At 44.4% G+C, this 15,000-nt stretch overlaps 34 non-coding genes across 34 annotated transcripts; 7 read left to right on the forward strand and 27 right to left on the reverse strand.

The window, feature by feature from the left end:
- Positions 1–11: 11 nt before the first annotated feature.
- Positions 12–83, reverse strand: TRNAA-CGC (transfer RNA alanine (anticodon CGC)). Its single transcript has one exon. It is a non-coding gene; the product is annotated as a tRNA-Ala (tRNA).
- Positions 84–212: 129 nt separating this feature from the next.
- On the reverse strand, positions 213–298 carry TRNAY-GUA (transfer RNA tyrosine (anticodon GUA)). The gene is given in 2 exon segments: positions 213–248; positions 262–298. It is a non-coding gene; the product is annotated as a tRNA-Tyr (tRNA).
- A 768-nt stretch (positions 299–1,066) lies between these two features.
- Positions 1,067–1,138, reverse strand: TRNAA-UGC (transfer RNA alanine (anticodon UGC)). Its single transcript has one exon. It is a non-coding gene; the product is annotated as a tRNA-Ala (tRNA).
- Positions 1,139–1,295: 157 nt separating this feature from the next.
- TRNAM-CAU (transfer RNA methionine (anticodon CAU)) lies at positions 1,296–1,368 on the forward strand. Its single transcript has one exon. It is a non-coding gene; the product is annotated as a tRNA-Met (tRNA).
- A 199-nt stretch (positions 1,369–1,567) lies between these two features.
- Positions 1,568–1,639, reverse strand: TRNAA-UGC (transfer RNA alanine (anticodon UGC)). The gene has a single exon. It is a non-coding gene; the product is annotated as a tRNA-Ala (tRNA).
- Positions 1,640–1,768: 129 nt separating this feature from the next.
- Positions 1,769–1,854, reverse strand: TRNAY-GUA (transfer RNA tyrosine (anticodon GUA)). The gene is given in 2 exon segments: positions 1,769–1,804; positions 1,818–1,854. It is a non-coding gene; the product is annotated as a tRNA-Tyr (tRNA).
- A 768-nt stretch (positions 1,855–2,622) lies between these two features.
- On the reverse strand, positions 2,623–2,694 carry TRNAA-UGC (transfer RNA alanine (anticodon UGC)). Its single transcript has one exon. It is a non-coding gene; the product is annotated as a tRNA-Ala (tRNA).
- A 157-nt stretch (positions 2,695–2,851) lies between these two features.
- On the forward strand, positions 2,852–2,924 carry TRNAM-CAU (transfer RNA methionine (anticodon CAU)). The gene has a single exon. It is a non-coding gene; the product is annotated as a tRNA-Met (tRNA).
- Positions 2,925–3,123: 199 nt separating this feature from the next.
- Positions 3,124–3,195, reverse strand: TRNAA-UGC (transfer RNA alanine (anticodon UGC)). The gene has a single exon. It is a non-coding gene; the product is annotated as a tRNA-Ala (tRNA).
- Positions 3,196–3,324: 129 nt separating this feature from the next.
- TRNAY-GUA (transfer RNA tyrosine (anticodon GUA)) lies at positions 3,325–3,410 on the reverse strand. Its single transcript is given in 2 exon segments — positions 3,325–3,360; positions 3,374–3,410. It is a non-coding gene; the product is annotated as a tRNA-Tyr (tRNA).
- Positions 3,411–4,178: 768 nt separating this feature from the next.
- On the reverse strand, positions 4,179–4,250 carry TRNAA-UGC (transfer RNA alanine (anticodon UGC)). The gene has a single exon. It is a non-coding gene; the product is annotated as a tRNA-Ala (tRNA).
- Positions 4,251–4,673: 423 nt separating this feature from the next.
- Positions 4,674–4,745, reverse strand: TRNAA-CGC (transfer RNA alanine (anticodon CGC)). The gene has a single exon. It is a non-coding gene; the product is annotated as a tRNA-Ala (tRNA).
- A 129-nt stretch (positions 4,746–4,874) lies between these two features.
- Positions 4,875–4,960, reverse strand: TRNAY-GUA (transfer RNA tyrosine (anticodon GUA)). Its single transcript is given in 2 exon segments — positions 4,875–4,910; positions 4,924–4,960. It is a non-coding gene; the product is annotated as a tRNA-Tyr (tRNA).
- Positions 4,961–5,728: 768 nt separating this feature from the next.
- TRNAA-UGC (transfer RNA alanine (anticodon UGC)) lies at positions 5,729–5,800 on the reverse strand. The gene has a single exon. It is a non-coding gene; the product is annotated as a tRNA-Ala (tRNA).
- Positions 5,801–5,957: 157 nt separating this feature from the next.
- Positions 5,958–6,030, forward strand: TRNAM-CAU (transfer RNA methionine (anticodon CAU)). Its single transcript has one exon. It is a non-coding gene; the product is annotated as a tRNA-Met (tRNA).
- Positions 6,031–6,229: 199 nt separating this feature from the next.
- TRNAA-UGC (transfer RNA alanine (anticodon UGC)) lies at positions 6,230–6,301 on the reverse strand. The gene has a single exon. It is a non-coding gene; the product is annotated as a tRNA-Ala (tRNA).
- A 129-nt stretch (positions 6,302–6,430) lies between these two features.
- On the reverse strand, positions 6,431–6,516 carry TRNAY-GUA (transfer RNA tyrosine (anticodon GUA)). Its single transcript is given in 2 exon segments — positions 6,431–6,466; positions 6,480–6,516. It is a non-coding gene; the product is annotated as a tRNA-Tyr (tRNA).
- A 768-nt stretch (positions 6,517–7,284) lies between these two features.
- On the reverse strand, positions 7,285–7,356 carry TRNAA-UGC (transfer RNA alanine (anticodon UGC)). Its single transcript has one exon. It is a non-coding gene; the product is annotated as a tRNA-Ala (tRNA).
- Positions 7,357–7,513: 157 nt separating this feature from the next.
- TRNAM-CAU (transfer RNA methionine (anticodon CAU)) lies at positions 7,514–7,586 on the forward strand. Its single transcript has one exon. It is a non-coding gene; the product is annotated as a tRNA-Met (tRNA).
- Positions 7,587–7,785: 199 nt separating this feature from the next.
- On the reverse strand, positions 7,786–7,857 carry TRNAA-UGC (transfer RNA alanine (anticodon UGC)). The gene has a single exon. It is a non-coding gene; the product is annotated as a tRNA-Ala (tRNA).
- Positions 7,858–7,986: 129 nt separating this feature from the next.
- TRNAY-GUA (transfer RNA tyrosine (anticodon GUA)) lies at positions 7,987–8,072 on the reverse strand. The gene is given in 2 exon segments: positions 7,987–8,022; positions 8,036–8,072. It is a non-coding gene; the product is annotated as a tRNA-Tyr (tRNA).
- A 768-nt stretch (positions 8,073–8,840) lies between these two features.
- TRNAA-UGC (transfer RNA alanine (anticodon UGC)) lies at positions 8,841–8,912 on the reverse strand. The gene has a single exon. It is a non-coding gene; the product is annotated as a tRNA-Ala (tRNA).
- A 157-nt stretch (positions 8,913–9,069) lies between these two features.
- On the forward strand, positions 9,070–9,142 carry TRNAM-CAU (transfer RNA methionine (anticodon CAU)). The gene has a single exon. It is a non-coding gene; the product is annotated as a tRNA-Met (tRNA).
- A 199-nt stretch (positions 9,143–9,341) lies between these two features.
- TRNAA-UGC (transfer RNA alanine (anticodon UGC)) lies at positions 9,342–9,413 on the reverse strand. Its single transcript has one exon. It is a non-coding gene; the product is annotated as a tRNA-Ala (tRNA).
- Positions 9,414–9,542: 129 nt separating this feature from the next.
- On the reverse strand, positions 9,543–9,628 carry TRNAY-GUA (transfer RNA tyrosine (anticodon GUA)). The gene is given in 2 exon segments: positions 9,543–9,578; positions 9,592–9,628. It is a non-coding gene; the product is annotated as a tRNA-Tyr (tRNA).
- Positions 9,629–10,396: 768 nt separating this feature from the next.
- TRNAA-UGC (transfer RNA alanine (anticodon UGC)) lies at positions 10,397–10,468 on the reverse strand. The gene has a single exon. It is a non-coding gene; the product is annotated as a tRNA-Ala (tRNA).
- Positions 10,469–10,625: 157 nt separating this feature from the next.
- On the forward strand, positions 10,626–10,698 carry TRNAM-CAU (transfer RNA methionine (anticodon CAU)). Its single transcript has one exon. It is a non-coding gene; the product is annotated as a tRNA-Met (tRNA).
- A 400-nt stretch (positions 10,699–11,098) lies between these two features.
- On the reverse strand, positions 11,099–11,184 carry TRNAY-GUA (transfer RNA tyrosine (anticodon GUA)). The gene is given in 2 exon segments: positions 11,099–11,134; positions 11,148–11,184. It is a non-coding gene; the product is annotated as a tRNA-Tyr (tRNA).
- A 997-nt stretch (positions 11,185–12,181) lies between these two features.
- TRNAM-CAU (transfer RNA methionine (anticodon CAU)) lies at positions 12,182–12,254 on the forward strand. The gene has a single exon. It is a non-coding gene; the product is annotated as a tRNA-Met (tRNA).
- Positions 12,255–12,453: 199 nt separating this feature from the next.
- TRNAA-UGC (transfer RNA alanine (anticodon UGC)) lies at positions 12,454–12,525 on the reverse strand. The gene has a single exon. It is a non-coding gene; the product is annotated as a tRNA-Ala (tRNA).
- A 129-nt stretch (positions 12,526–12,654) lies between these two features.
- TRNAY-GUA (transfer RNA tyrosine (anticodon GUA)) lies at positions 12,655–12,740 on the reverse strand. Its single transcript is given in 2 exon segments — positions 12,655–12,690; positions 12,704–12,740. It is a non-coding gene; the product is annotated as a tRNA-Tyr (tRNA).
- Positions 12,741–13,508: 768 nt separating this feature from the next.
- On the reverse strand, positions 13,509–13,580 carry TRNAA-UGC (transfer RNA alanine (anticodon UGC)). Its single transcript has one exon. It is a non-coding gene; the product is annotated as a tRNA-Ala (tRNA).
- Positions 13,581–14,003: 423 nt separating this feature from the next.
- TRNAA-CGC (transfer RNA alanine (anticodon CGC)) lies at positions 14,004–14,075 on the reverse strand. The gene has a single exon. It is a non-coding gene; the product is annotated as a tRNA-Ala (tRNA).
- Positions 14,076–14,204: 129 nt separating this feature from the next.
- TRNAY-GUA (transfer RNA tyrosine (anticodon GUA)) lies at positions 14,205–14,290 on the reverse strand. The gene is given in 2 exon segments: positions 14,205–14,240; positions 14,254–14,290. It is a non-coding gene; the product is annotated as a tRNA-Tyr (tRNA).
- Positions 14,291–15,000: the final 710 nt, after the last annotated feature.

Here is a 15,000-nt window from a genome sequence, read left to right on the forward strand (position 1 = left end):
ACAGAGGCTCCTGGAGATGCCGGGGATTGAACCCGGGACCTCATACATGCGAAGCATGCGCTCTACCACTGAGCTACATCCCCACTTTTGCACTCGAGCTGTTTGATGGATGCAAGGAATCCCTGAAACCCAGGGACTGCAAAGTCTCGATCATAATCAATGGAAGGTATTGTTTGAATAAAAGTGAAATATATGGAAATCGAAGCACAAAATCCTTCGAGCCGGATTTGAACCAGCGACCTAAGGATGTCTGACTTTATGCTACAGTCCTCCGCTCTACCAACTGAGCTATCGAAGGAGTGGCTGAAGTATCTTTCAGCGCTGTAATTATCTCTCGCTCAAGAAAGGTTGTGGGGGTGGGGATCAGGAGCAGATCGATGAAAATCATGAACATTACCTGCAGCTCCCTCTCAAAGTCACCAGTTCTTAGAGCACACTGTAAGGTACGTCTTATCACCCCAAAGGAGGATTTCAGACCAAAGTTCATGTTCTGTCTTGGCTTGGGGATAAGCAGGGGTGCTCCAAATTTCAATTTTACAGAAAGGAAAGGAACTTTGATACAAAGACCTTGGGCAGCATTGGTGGCAAATGGATGGCTGCGCGGAACCATGAAAGAAATGACAGAAAGTTATGGGAGTCATTACTACGCACCCAGCATCAAGAACGTGCATTTTGGATGCATTTTCAAAAGGAAAGAGAACGGAAAAATCTGTAGATTGAAGGTGATTGAGATAAACAAAATATTCCGTTTTTCTAAAAGCTACTGTAAAGAGTCTCTGGTTTAGAAGAAGAACCCTTACCAATGATCAAGAGAGATGCGACAGATTTCTATCATCAAAGCATTATGGTTGTCAAGATGAATCATCACTTTGATGTCTTCAACAAGTAGGATTCTTTTGATCTATAATCATCAAAAATGAGATAGCCCCATTTCATGGGATTTTTCAAGGCAAACGTCTGACAGATTAAGCGGGGTCCTCATCCCGGTTGGAGGACATATCTCTTCCTTCATCATGATGCCAGCCTAGCTTTCGGCCCAAAATCCAAGGTAAGCATGGCAAAAGTCTGGAGATGCCGGGGATTGAACCCGGGGCCTCATACATGCAAAGCATGCGCTCTACCACTGAGCTACATCCCCACTTCTGCAAGGTTTGACTGTATGATTGGAAACCCTGCATTGAACCGACGGCCACATCACCCCATTCGACTCTGCAGTATACAATGTCAGTCAGGAAAATCCTTCAGCCTTGTACCTGGATGATCTTCATGGTCTTATGTACAGATGCCTATATACAGCCTTCTTAGCGCAGTAGGCAGCGCGTCAGTCTCATAATCTGAAGGTCCTGAGTTCGATCCTCAGAGAGGGCATTTATTTCCTTCTTTTGGAATGCAAAATTCTCCGATTTTCTTGAAATGCGCAAACTATGCCTAGTTCAAAGATTTTTCCAAAGCAAATGTCTGACTATTTAAGTGGGGCTCTCACCCCAACTGCATGACAAACTTCTTCTTTCTGCATGATGGCAGGCTAGCCTTCTGGAAAAAAGCCAAGATAAGGAACAGAGGCTCCTGGAGATGCCGGGGATTGAACCCGGGACCTCATACATGCAAAGCATGCGCTCTACCACTGAGCTACATCCCCACTTTTGCACTCGAGCTGTTTGATGGATGCAAGGAATCCCTGAAACCCAGGGACTGCAAAGTCTCGATCATAATCAATGGAAGGTATTGTTTGAATAAAAGTGAAAGATATGGAAATCGAAGCAAAAAATCCTTCGAGCCGGATTTGAACCAGCGACCTAAGGATGTCTGACTTTATGCTACAGTCCTCCGCTCTACCAACTGAGCTATCGAAGGAGTGGCTGAAGTATCTTTCAGCGCTGTAATTATCTCTCGCTCAAGAAAGGTTGTGGGGGTGGGGATCAGGAGCAGATCGATGAAAATCATGAACATTACCTGCAGCTCCCTCTCAAAGTCACCAGTTCTTAGAGCACACTGTAAGGTACGTCTTATCACCCCAAAGGAGGATTTCAGACCAAAGTTCATGTTCTGTCTTGGCTTGGGGATAAGCAGGGGTGCTCCAAATTTCAATTTTACAGAAAGGAAAGGAACTTTGATACAAAGACCTTGGGCAGCATTGGTGGCAAATGGATGGCTGCGCGGAACCATGAAAGAAATGACAGAAAGTTATGGGAGTCATTACTACGCACCCAGCATCAAGAAAGTGCATTTTGGATGCATTTTCAAAAGGAAAGAGAACGGAAAAATCTGTAGATTGAAGGTGATTGAGATAAACAAAATATTCCGTTTTTCTAAAAGCTACTGTAAAGAGTCTCTGGTTTAGAAGAAGAACCCTTACCAATGATCAAGAGAGATGCGACAGATTTCTATCATCAAAGCATTATGGTTGTCAAGATGAATCATCACTTTGATGTCTTCAACAAGTAGGATTCTTTTGATCTATAATCATCAAAAATGAGATATCCCCATTTCATGGGATTTTTCAAGGCAAACGTCTGACAGATTAAGCGGGGTCCTCATCCCGGTTGGAGGACATATCTCTTCCTTCATCATGATGCCAGCCTAGCTTTCGGCCCAAAATCCAAGGTAAGCATGGCAAAAGTCTGGAGATGCCGGGGATTGAACCCGGGGCCTCATACATGCAAAGCATGCGCTCTACCACTGAGCTACATCCCCACTTCTGCAAGGTTTGACTGTATGATTGGAAACCCTGCATTGAACCGACGGCCACATCACCCCATTCGACTCTGCAGTATACAATGTCAGTCAGGAAAATCCTTCAGCCTTGTACCTGGATGATCTTCATGGTCTTATGTACAGATGCCTATATACAGCCTTCTTAGCGCAGTAGGCAGCGCGTCAGTCTCATAATCTGAAGGTCCTGAGTTCGATCCTCAGAGAGGGCATTTATTTCCTTCTTTTGGAATGCAAAATTCTCCGATTTTCTTGAAATGCGCAAACTATGCCTAGTTCAAAGATTTTTCCAAAGCAAATGTCTGACTATTTAAGTGGGGCTCTCACCCCAACTGCATGACAAACTTCTTCTTTCTGCATGATGGCAGGCTAGCCTTCTGGAAAAAAGCCAAGATAAGGAACAGAGGCTCCTGGAGATGCCGGGGATTGAACCCGGGACCTCATACATGCAAAGCATGCGCTCTACCACTGAGCTACATCCCCACTTTTGCACTCGAGCTGTTTGATGGATGCAAGGAATCCCTGAAACCCAGGGACTGCAAAGTCTCGATCATAATCAATGGAAGGTATTGTTTGAATAAAAGTGAAAGATATGGAAATCGAAGCAAAAAATCCTTCGAGCCGGATTTGAACCAGCGACCTAAGGATGTCTGACTTTATGCTACAGTCCTCCGCTCTACCAACTGAGCTATCGAAGGAGTGGCTGAAGTATCTTTCAGCGCTGTAATTATCTCTCGCTCAAGAAAGGTTGTGGGGGTGGGGATCAGGAGCAGATCGATGAAAATCATGAACATTACCTGCAGCTCCCTCTCAAAGTCACCAGTTCTTAGAGCACACTGTAAGGTACGTCTTATCACCCCAAAGGAGGATTTCAGACCAAAGTTCATGTTCTGTCTTGGCTTGGGGATAAGCAGGGGTGCTCCAAATTTCAATTTTACAGAAAGGAAAGGAACTTTGATACAAAGACCTTGGGCAGCATTGGTGGCAAATGGATGGCTGCGCGGAACCATGAAAGAAATGACAGAAAGTTATGGGAGTCATTACTACGCACCCAGCATCAAGAAAGTGCATTTTGGATGCATTTTCAAAAGGAAAGAGAACGGAAAAATCTGTAGATTGAAGGTGATTGAGATAAACAAAATATTCCGTTTTTCTAAAAGCTACTGTAAAGAGTCTCTGGTTTAGAAGAAGAACCCTTACCAATGATCAAGAGAGATGCGACAGATTTCTATCATCAAAGCATTATGGTTGTCAAGATGAATCATCACTTTGATGTCTTCAACAAGTAGGATTCTTTTGATCTATAATCATCAAAAATGAGATAGCCCCATTTCATGGGATTTTTCAAGGCAAACGTCTGACAGATTAAGCGGGGTCCTCATCCCGGTTGGAGGACATATCTCTTCCTTCATCATGATGCCAGCCTAGCTTTCGGCCCAAAATCCAAGGTAAGCATGGCAAAAGTCTGGAGATGCCGGGGATTGAACCCGGGGCCTCATACATGCAAAGCATGCGCTCTACCACTGAGCTACATCCCCACTTCTGCAAGGTTTGACTGTATGATTGGAAACCCTGCATTGAACCGACGGCCACATCACCCCATTCGACTCTGCAGTATACAATGTCAGTCAGGAAAATCCTTCAGCCTTGTACCTGGATGATCTTCATGGTCTTATGTACAGATGCCTATATACAGCCTTCTTAGCGCAGTAGGCAGCGCGTCATAATCTGAAGGTCCTGAGTTCGATCCTCAGAGAGGGCATTTATTTCCTTCTTTTGGAATGCAAAATTCTCCGATTTTCTTGAAATGCGCAAACTATGCCTAGTTCAAAGATTTTTCCAAAGCAAATGTCTGACTATTTAAGTGGGGCTCTCACCCCAACTGCATGACAAACTTCTTCTTTCTGCATGATGGCAGGCTAGCCTTCTGGAAAAAAGCCAAGATAAGGAACAGAGGCTCCTGGAGATGCCGGGGATTGAACCCGGGACCTCATACATGCGAAGCATGCGCTCTACCACTGAGCTACATCCCCACTTTTGCACTCGAGCTGTTTGATGGATGCAAGGAATCCCTGAAACCCAGGGACTGCAAAGTCTCGATCATAATCAATGGAAGGTATTGTTTGAATAAAAGTGAAATATATGGAAATCGAAGCACAAAATCCTTCGAGCCGGATTTGAACCAGCGACCTAAGGATGTCTGACTTTATGCTACAGTCCTCCGCTCTACCAACTGAGCTATCGAAGGAGTGGCTGAAGTATCTTTCAGCGCTGTAATTATCTCTCGCTCAAGAAAGGTTGTGGGGGTGGGGATCAGGAGCAGATCGATGAAAATCATGAACATTACCTGCAGCTCCCTCTCAAAGTCACCAGTTCTTAGAGCACACTGTAAGGTACGTCTTATCACCCCAAAGGAGGATTTCAGACCAAAGTTCATGTTCTGTCTTGGCTTGGGGATAAGCAGGGGTGCTCCAAATTTCAATTTTACAGAAAGGAAAGGAACTTTGATACAAAGACCTTGGGCAGCATTGGTGGCAAATGGATGGCTGCGCGGAACCATGAAAGAAATGACAGAAAGTTATGGGAGTCATTACTACGCACCCAGCATCAAGAACGTGCATTTTGGATGCATTTTCAAAAGGAAAGAGAACGGAAAAATCTGTAGATTGAAGGTGATTGAGATAAACAAAATATTCCGTTTTTCTAAAAGCTACTGTAAAGAGTCTCTGGTTTAGAAGAAGAACCCTTACCAATGATCAAGAGAGATGCGACAGATTTCTATCATCAAAGCATTATGGTTGTCAAGATGAATCATCACTTTGATGTCTTCAACAAGTAGGATTCTTTTGATCTATAATCATCAAAAATGAGATAGCCCCATTTCATGGGATTTTTCAAGGCAAACGTCTGACAGATTAAGCGGGGTCCTCATCCCGGTTGGAGGACATATCTCTTCCTTCATCATGATGCCAGCCTAGCTTTCGGCCCAAAATCCAAGGTAAGCATGGCAAAAGTCTGGAGATGCCGGGGATTGAACCCGGGGCCTCATACATGCAAAGCATGCGCTCTACCACTGAGCTACATCCCCACTTCTGCAAGGTTTGACTGTATGATTGGAAACCCTGCATTGAACCGACGGCCACATCACCCCATTCGACTCTGCAGTATACAATGTCAGTCAGGAAAATCCTTCAGCCTTGTACCTGGATGATCTTCATGGTCTTATGTACAGATGCCTATATACAGCCTTCTTAGCGCAGTAGGCAGCGCGTCAGTCTCATAATCTGAAGGTCCTGAGTTCGATCCTCAGAGAGGGCATTTATTTCCTTCTTTTGGAATGCAAAATTCTCCGATTTTCTTGAAATGCGCAAACTATGCCTAGTTCAAAGATTTTTCCAAAGCAAATGTCTGACTATTTAAGTGGGGCTCTCACCCCAACTGCATGACAAACTTCTTCTTTCTGCATGATGGCAGGCTAGCCTTCTGGAAAAAAGCCAAGATAAGGAACAGAGGCTCCTGGAGATGCCGGGGATTGAACCCGGGACCTCATACATGCAAAGCATGCGCTCTACCACTGAGCTACATCCCCACTTTTGCACTCGAGCTGTTTGATGGATGCAAGGAATCCCTGAAACCCAGGGACTGCAAAGTCTCGATCATAATCAATGGAAGGTATTGTTTGAATAAAAGTGAAAGATATGGAAATCGAAGCAAAAAATCCTTCGAGCCGGATTTGAACCAGCGACCTAAGGATGTCTGACTTTATGCTACAGTCCTCCGCTCTACCAACTGAGCTATCGAAGGAGTGGCTGAAGTATCTTTCAGCGCTGTAATTATCTCTCGCTCAAGAAAGGTTGTGGGGGTGGGGATCAGGAGCAGATCGATGAAAATCATGAACATTACCTGCAGCTCCCTCTCAAAGTCACCAGTTCTTAGAGCACACTGTAAGGTACGTCTTATCACCCCAAAGGAGGATTTCAGACCAAAGTTCATGTTCTGTCTTGGCTTGGGGATAAGCAGGGGTGCTCCAAATTTCAATTTTACAGAAAGGAAAGGAACTTTGATACAAAGACCTTGGGCAGCATTGGTGGCAAATGGATGGCTGCGCGGAACCATGAAAGAAATGACAGAAAGTTATGGGAGTCATTACTACGCACCCAGCATCAAGAAAGTGCATTTTGGATGCATTTTCAAAAGGAAAGAGAACGGAAAAATCTGTAGATTGAAGGTGATTGAGATAAACAAAATATTCCGTTTTTCTAAAAGCTACTGTAAAGAGTCTCTGGTTTAGAAGAAGAACCCTTACCAATGATCAAGAGAGATGCGACAGATTTCTATCATCAAAGCATTATGGTTGTCAAGATGAATCATCACTTTGATGTCTTCAACAAGTAGGATTCTTTTGATCTATAATCATCAAAAATGAGATATCCCCATTTCATGGGATTTTTCAAGGCAAACGTCTGACAGATTAAGCGGGGTCCTCATCCCGGTTGGAGGACATATCTCTTCCTTCATCATGATGCCAGCCTAGCTTTCGGCCCAAAATCCAAGGTAAGCATGGCAAAAGTCTGGAGATGCCGGGGATTGAACCCGGGGCCTCATACATGCAAAGCATGCGCTCTACCACTGAGCTACATCCCCACTTCTGCAAGGTTTGACTGTATGATTGGAAACCCTGCATTGAACCGACGGCCACATCACCCCATTCGACTCTGCAGTATACAATGTCAGTCAGGAAAATCCTTCAGCCTTGTACCTGGATGATCTTCATGGTCTTATGTACAGATGCCTATATACAGCCTTCTTAGCGCAGTAGGCAGCGCGTCAGTCTCATAATCTGAAGGTCCTGAGTTCGATCCTCAGAGAGGGCATTTATTTCCTTCTTTTGGAATGCAAAATTCTCCGATTTTCTTGAAATGCGCAAACTATGCCTAGTTCAAAGATTTTTCCAAAGCAAATGTCTGACTATTTAAGTGGGGCTCTCACCCCAACTGCATGACAAACTTCTTCTTTCTGCATGATGGCAGGCTAGCCTTCTGGAAAAAAGCCAAGATAAGGAACAGAGGCTCCTGGAGATGCCGGGGATTGAACCCGGGACCTCATACATGCAAAGCATGCGCTCTACCACTGAGCTACATCCCCACTTTTGCACTCGAGCTGTTTGATGGATGCAAGGAATCCCTGAAACCCAGGGACTGCAAAGTCTCGATCATAATCAATGGAAGGTATTGTTTGAATAAAAGTGAAAGATATGGAAATCGAAGCAAAAAATCCTTCGAGCCGGATTTGAACCAGCGACCTAAGGATGTCTGACTTTATGCTACAGTCCTCCGCTCTACCAACTGAGCTATCGAAGGAGTGGCTGAAGTATCTTTCAGCGCTGTAATTATCTCTCGCTCAAGAAAGGTTGTGGGGGTGGGGATCAGGAGCAGATCGATGAAAATCATGAACATTACCTGCAGCTCCCTCTCAAAGTCACCAGTTCTTAGAGCACACTGTAAGGTACGTCTTATCACCCCAAAGGAGGATTTCAGACCAAAGTTCATGTTCTGTCTTGGCTTGGGGATAAGCAGGGGTGCTCCAAATTTCAATTTTACAGAAAGGAAAGGAACTTTGATACAAAGACCTTGGGCAGCATTGGTGGCAAATGGATGGCTGCGCGGAACCATGAAAGAAATGACAGAAAGTTATGGGAGTCATTACTACGCACCCAGCATCAAGAAAGTGCATTTTGGATGCATTTTCAAAAGGAAAGAGAACGGAAAAATCTGTAGATTGAAGGTGATTGAGATAAACAAAATATTCCGTTTTTCTAAAAGCTACTGTAAAGAGTCTCTGGTTTAGAAGAAGAACCCTTACCAATGATCAAGAGAGATGCGACAGATTTCTATCATCAAAGCATTATGGTTGTCAAGATGAATCATCACTTTGATGTCTTCAACAAGTAGGATTCTTTTGATCTATAATCATCAAAAATGAGATAGCCCCATTTCATGGGATTTTTCAAGGCAAACGTCTGACAGATTAAGCGGGGTCCTCATCCCGGTTGGAGGACATATCTCTTCCTTCATCATGATGCCAGCCTAGCTTTCGGCCCAAAATCCAAGGTAAGCATGGCAAAAGTCTGGAGATGCCGGGGATTGAACCCGGGGCCTCATACATGCAAAGCATGCGCTCTACCACTGAGCTACATCCCCACTTCTGCAAGGTTTGACTGTATGATTGGAAACCCTGCATTGAACCGACGGCCACATCACCCCATTCGACTCTGCAGTATACAATGTCAGTCAGGAAAATCCTTCAGCCTTGTACCTGGATGATCTTCATGGTCTTATGTACAGATGCCTATATACAGCCTTCTTAGCGCAGTAGGCAGCGCGTCAGTCTCATAATCTGAAGGTCCTGAGTTCGATCCTCAGAGAGGGCATTTATTTCCTTCTTTTGGAATGCAAAATTCTCCGATTTTCTTGAAATGCGCAAACTATGCCTAGTTCAAAGATTTTTCCAAAGCAAATGTCTGACTATTTAAGTGGGGCTCTCACCCCAACTGCATGACAAACTTCTTCTTTCTGCATGATGGCAGGCTAGCCTTCTGGAAAAAAGCCAAGATAAGGAACAGAGGCTCCTGGAGATGCCGGGGATTGAACCCGGGACCTCATACATGCAAAGCATGCGCTCTACCACTGAGCTACATCCCCACTTTTGCACTCGAGCTGTTTGATGGATGCAAGGAATCCCTGAAACCCAGGGACTGCAAAGTCTCGATCATAATCAATGGAAGGTATTGTTTGAATAAAAGTGAAAGATATGGAAATCGAAGCAAAAAATCCTTCGAGCCGGATTTGAACCAGCGACCTAAGGATGTCTGACTTTATGCTACAGTCCTCCGCTCTACCAACTGAGCTATCGAAGGAGTGGCTGAAGTATCTTTCAGCGCTGTAATTATCTCTCGCTCAAGAAAGGTTGTGGGGGTGGGGATCAGGAGCAGATCGATGAAAATCATGAACATTACCTGCAGCTCCCTCTCAAAGTCACCAGTTCTTAGAGCACACTGTAAGGTACGTCTTATCACCCCAAAGGAGGATTTCAGACCAAAGTTCATGTTCTGTCTTGGCTTGGGGATAAGCAGGGGTGCTCCAAATTTCAATTTTACAGAAAGGAAAGGAACTTTGATACAAAGACCTTGGGCAGCATTGGTGGCAAATGGATGGCTGCGCGGAACCATGAAAGAAATGACAGAAAGTTATGGGAGTCATTACTACGCACCCAGCATCAAGAACGTGCATTTTGGATGCATTTTCAAAAGGAAAGAGAACGGAAAAATCTGTAGATTGAAGGTGATTGAGATAAACAAAATATTCCGTTTTTCTAAAAGCTACTGTAAAGAGTCTCTGGTTTAGAAGAAGAACCCTTACCAATGATCAAGAGAGATGCGACAGATTTCTATCATCAAAGCATTATGGTTGTCAAGATGAATCATCACTTTGATGTCTTCAACAAGTAGGATTCTTTTGATCTATAATCATCAAAAATGAGATAGCCCCATTTCATGGGATTTTTCAAGGCAAACGTCTGACAGATTAAGCGGGGTCCTCATCCCGGTTGGAGGACATATCTCTTCCTTCATCATGATGCCAGCCTAGCTTTCGGCCCAAAATCCAAGGTAAGCATGGCAAAAGTCTGGAGATGCCGGGGATTGAACCCGGGGCCTCATACATGCAAAGCATGCGCTCTACCACTGAGCTACATCCCCACTTCTGCAAGGTTTGACTGTATGATTGGAAACCCTGCATTGAACCGACGGCCACATCACCCCATTCGACTCTGCAGTATACAATGTCAGTCAGGAAAATCCTTCAGCCTTGTACCTGGATGATCTTCATGGTCTTATGTACAGATGCCTATATACAGCCTTCTTAGCGCAGTAGGCAGCGCGTCAGTCTCATAATCTGAAGGTCCTGAGTTCGATCCTCAGAGAGGGCATTTATTTCCTTCTTTTGGAATGCAAAATTCTCCGATTTTCTTGAAATGCGCAAACTATGCCTAGTTCAAAGATTTTTCCAAAGCAAATGTCTGACTATTTAAGTGGGGCTCTCACCCCAACTGCATGACAAACTTCTTCTTTCTGCATGATGGCAGGCTAGCCTTCTGGAAAAAAGCCAAGATAAGGAACAGAGGCTCCTGGAGATGCCGGGGATTGAACCCAGGACCTCATACATGCGAAGCATGCGCTCTACCACTGAGCTACATCCCCACTTTTGCACTCGAGCTGTTTGATGGATGCAAGGAATCCCTGAAACCCAGGGACTGCAAAGTCTCGATCATAATCAATGGAAGGTATTGTTTGAATAAAAGTGAAATATATGGAAATCGAAGCACAAAATCCTTCGAGCCGGATTTGAACCAGCGACCTAAGGATGTCTGACTTTATGCTACAGTCCTCCGCTCTACCAACTGAGCTATCGAAGGAGTGGCTGAAGTATCTTTCAGCGCTGTAATTATCTCTCGCTCAAGAAAGGTTGTGGGGGTGGGGATCAGGAGCAGATCGATGAAAATCATGAACATTACCTGCAGCTCCCTCTCAAAGTCACCAGTTCTTAGAGCACACTGTAAGGTACGTCTTATCACCCCAAAGGAGGATTTCAGACCAAAGTTCATGTTCTGTCTTGGCTTGGGGATAAGCAGGGGTGCTCCAAATTTCAATTTTACAGAAAGGAAAGGAACTTTGATACAAAGACCTTGGGCAGCATTGGTGGCAAATGGATGGCTGCGCGGAACCATGAAAGAAATGACAGAAAGTTATGGGAGTCATTACTACGCACCCAGCATCAAGAACGTGCATTTTGGATGCATTTTCAAAAGGAAAGAGAACGGAAAAATCTGTAGATTGAAGGTGATTGAGATAAACAAAATATTCCGTTTTTCTAAAAGCTACTGTAAAGAGTCTCTGGTTTAGAAGAAGAACCCTTACCAATGATCAAGAGAGATGCGACAGATTTCTATCATCAAAGCATTATGGTTGTCAAGATGAATCATCACTTTGATGTCTTCAACAAGTAGGATTCTTTTGATCTATAATCATCAAAAATGAGATAGCCCCATTTCATGGGATTTTTCAAGGCAAACGTCTGACAGATTAAGCGGGGTCCTCATCCCGGTTGGAGGACATATCTCTTCCTTCATCATGATGCCAGCCTAGCTTTCGGCCCAAAATCCAAGGTAAGCATGGCAAAAGTCTGGAGATGCCGGGGATTGAACCCGGGGCCTCATACATGCAAAGCATGTGCTCTTCCACTGAGCTACATCCCCACTTCTGCAAGGTTTGACTGTATGATTGGAAACCCTGCATTGAACCGACGGCCACATCACCCCATTCGACTCTGCAGTATACAATGTCAGTCAGGAAAATCCTTCAGCCTTGTACCTGGATGATCTTCATGGTCTTATGTACAGATGCCTATATACAGCCTTCTTAGCGCAGTAGGCAGCGCGTCAGTCTCATAATCTGAAGGTCCTGAGTTCGATCCTCAGAGAGGGCATTTATTTCCTTCTTTTGGAATGCAAAATTCTCCGATTTTCTTGAAATGCGCAAACTATGCCTAGTTCAAAGATTTTTCCAAAGCAAATGTCTGACTATTTAAGTGGGGCTCTCACCCCAACTGCATGACAAACTTCTTCTTTCTGCATGATGGCAGGCTAGCCTTCTGGAAAAAAGCCAAGATAAGGAACAGAGGCTCCTGGAGATGCCGGGGATTGAACCCGGGACCTCATACATGCAAAGCATGCGCTCTACCACTGAGCTACATCCCCACTTTTGCACTCGAGCTGTTTGATGGATGCAAGGAATCCCTGAAACCCAGGGACTGCAAAGTCTCGATCATAATCAATGGAAGGTATTGTTTGAATAAAAGTGAAAGATATGGAAATCGAAGCAAAAAATCCTTCGAGCCGGATTTGAACCAGCGACCTAAGGATGTCTGACTTTATGCTACAGTCCTCCGCTCTACCAACTGAGCTATCGAAGGAGTGGCTGAAGTATCTTTCAGCGCTGTAATTATCTCTCGCTCAAGAAAGGTTGTGGGGGTGGGGATCAGGAGCAGATCGATGAAAATCATGAACATTACCTGCAGCTCCCTCTCAAAGTCACCAGTTCTTAGAGCACACTGTAAGGTACGTCTTATCACCCCAAAGGAGGATTTCAGACCAAAGTTCATGTTCTGTCTTGGCTTGGGGATAAGCAGGGGTGCTCCAAATTTCAATTTTACAGAAAGGAAAGGAACTTTGATACAAAGACCTTGGGCAGCATTGGTGGCAAATGGATGGCTGCGCGGAACCATGAAAGAAATGACAGAAAGTTATGGGAGTCATTACTACGCACCCAGCATCAAGAAAGTGCATTTTGGATGCATTTTCAAAAGGAAAGAGAACGGAAAAATCTGTAGATTGAAGGTGATTGAGATAAACAAAATATTCCGTTTTTCTAAAAGCTACTGTAAAGAGTCTCTGGTTTAGAAGAAGAACCCTTACCAATGATCAAGAGAGATGCGACAGATTTCTATCATCAAAGCATTATGGTTGTCAAGATGAATCATCACTTTGATGTCTTCAACAAGTAGGATTCTTTTGATCTATAATCATCAAAAATGAGATAGCCCCATTTCATGGGATTTTTCAAGGCAAACGTCTGACAGATTAAGCGGGGTCCTCATCCCGGTTGGAGGACATATCTCTTCCTTCATCATGATGCCAGCCTAGCTTTCGGCCCAAAATCCAAGGTAAGCATGGCAAAAGTCTGGAGATGCCGGGGATTGAACCCGGGGCCTCATACATGCAAAGCATGCGCTCTACCACTGAGCTACATCCCCACTTCTGCAAGGTTTGACTGTATGATTGGAAACCCTGCATTGAACCGACGGCCACATCACCCCATTCGACTCTGCAGTATACAATGTCAGTCAGGAAAATCCTTCAGCCTTGTACCTGGATGATCTTCATGGTCTTATGTACAGATGCCTATATACAGCCTTCTTAGCGCAGTAGGCAGCGCGTCATAATCTGAAGGTCCTGAGTTCGATCCTCAGAGAGGGCATTTATTTCCTTCTTTTGGAATGCAAAATTCTCCGATTTTCTTGAAATGCGCAAACTATGCCTAGTTCAAAGATTTTTCCAAAGCAAATGTCTGACTATTTAAGTGGGGCTCTCACCCCAACTGCATGACAAACTTCTTCTTTCTGCATGATGGCAGGCTAGCCTTCTGGAAAAAAGCCAAGATAAGGAACAGAGGCTCCTGGAGATGCCGGGGATTGAACCCGGGACCTCATACATGCGAAGCATGCGCTCTACCACTGAGCTACATCCCCACTTTTGCACTCGAGCTGTTTGATGGATGCAAGGAATCCCTGAAACCCAGGGACTGCAAAGTCTCGATCATAATCAATGGAAGGTATTGTTTGAATAAAAGTGAAATATATGGAAATCGAAGCACAAAATCCTTCGAGCCGGATTTGAACCAGCGACCTAAGGATGTCTGACTTTATGCTACAGTCCTCCGCTCTACCAACTGAGCTATCGAAGGAGTGGCTGAAGTATCTTTCAGCGCTGTAATTATCTCTCGCTCAAGAAAGGTTGTGGGGGTGGGGATCAGGAGCAGATCGATGAAAATCATGAACATTACCTGCAGCTCCCTCTCAAAGTCACCAGTTCTTAGAGCACACTGTAAGGTACGTCTTATCACCCCAAAGGAGGATTTCAGACCAAAGTTCATGTTCTGTCTTGGCTTGGGGATAAGCAGGGGTGCTCCAAATTTCAATTTTACAGAAAGGAAAGGAACTTTGATACAAAGACCTTGGGCAGCATTGGTGGCAAATGGATGGCTGCGCGGAACCATGAAAGAAATGACAGAAAGTTATGGGAGTCATTACTACGCACCCAGCATCAAGAACGTGCATTTTGGATGCAGTTTCAAAAGGAAAGAGAACGGAAAAATCTGTAGATTGAAGGTGATTGAGATAAACAAAATATTCCGTTTTTCTAAAAGCTACTGTAAAGAGTCTCTGGTTTAGAAGAAGAACCCTTACCAATGATCAAGAGAGATGCGACAGATTTCTATCATCAAAGCATTATGGTTGTCAAGATGAATCATCACTTTGATGTCTTCAACAAGTAGGATTCTTTTGATCTATAATCATCAAAAATGAGATAGCCCCATTTCATGGGATTTTTCAAGGCAAACGTCTGACAGATTAAGCGGGGTCCTCATCCCGGTTGGAGGACATATCTCTTCCT

The sequence above is a fragment of the Triturus cristatus genome, chromosome 4_1 (genome assembly GCF_964204655.1).
Source record: "Triturus cristatus chromosome 4_1, aTriCri1.1, whole genome shotgun sequence".
NCBI classification, from domain to species: domain Eukaryota; kingdom Metazoa; phylum Chordata; class Amphibia; order Caudata; family Salamandridae; genus Triturus; species Triturus cristatus.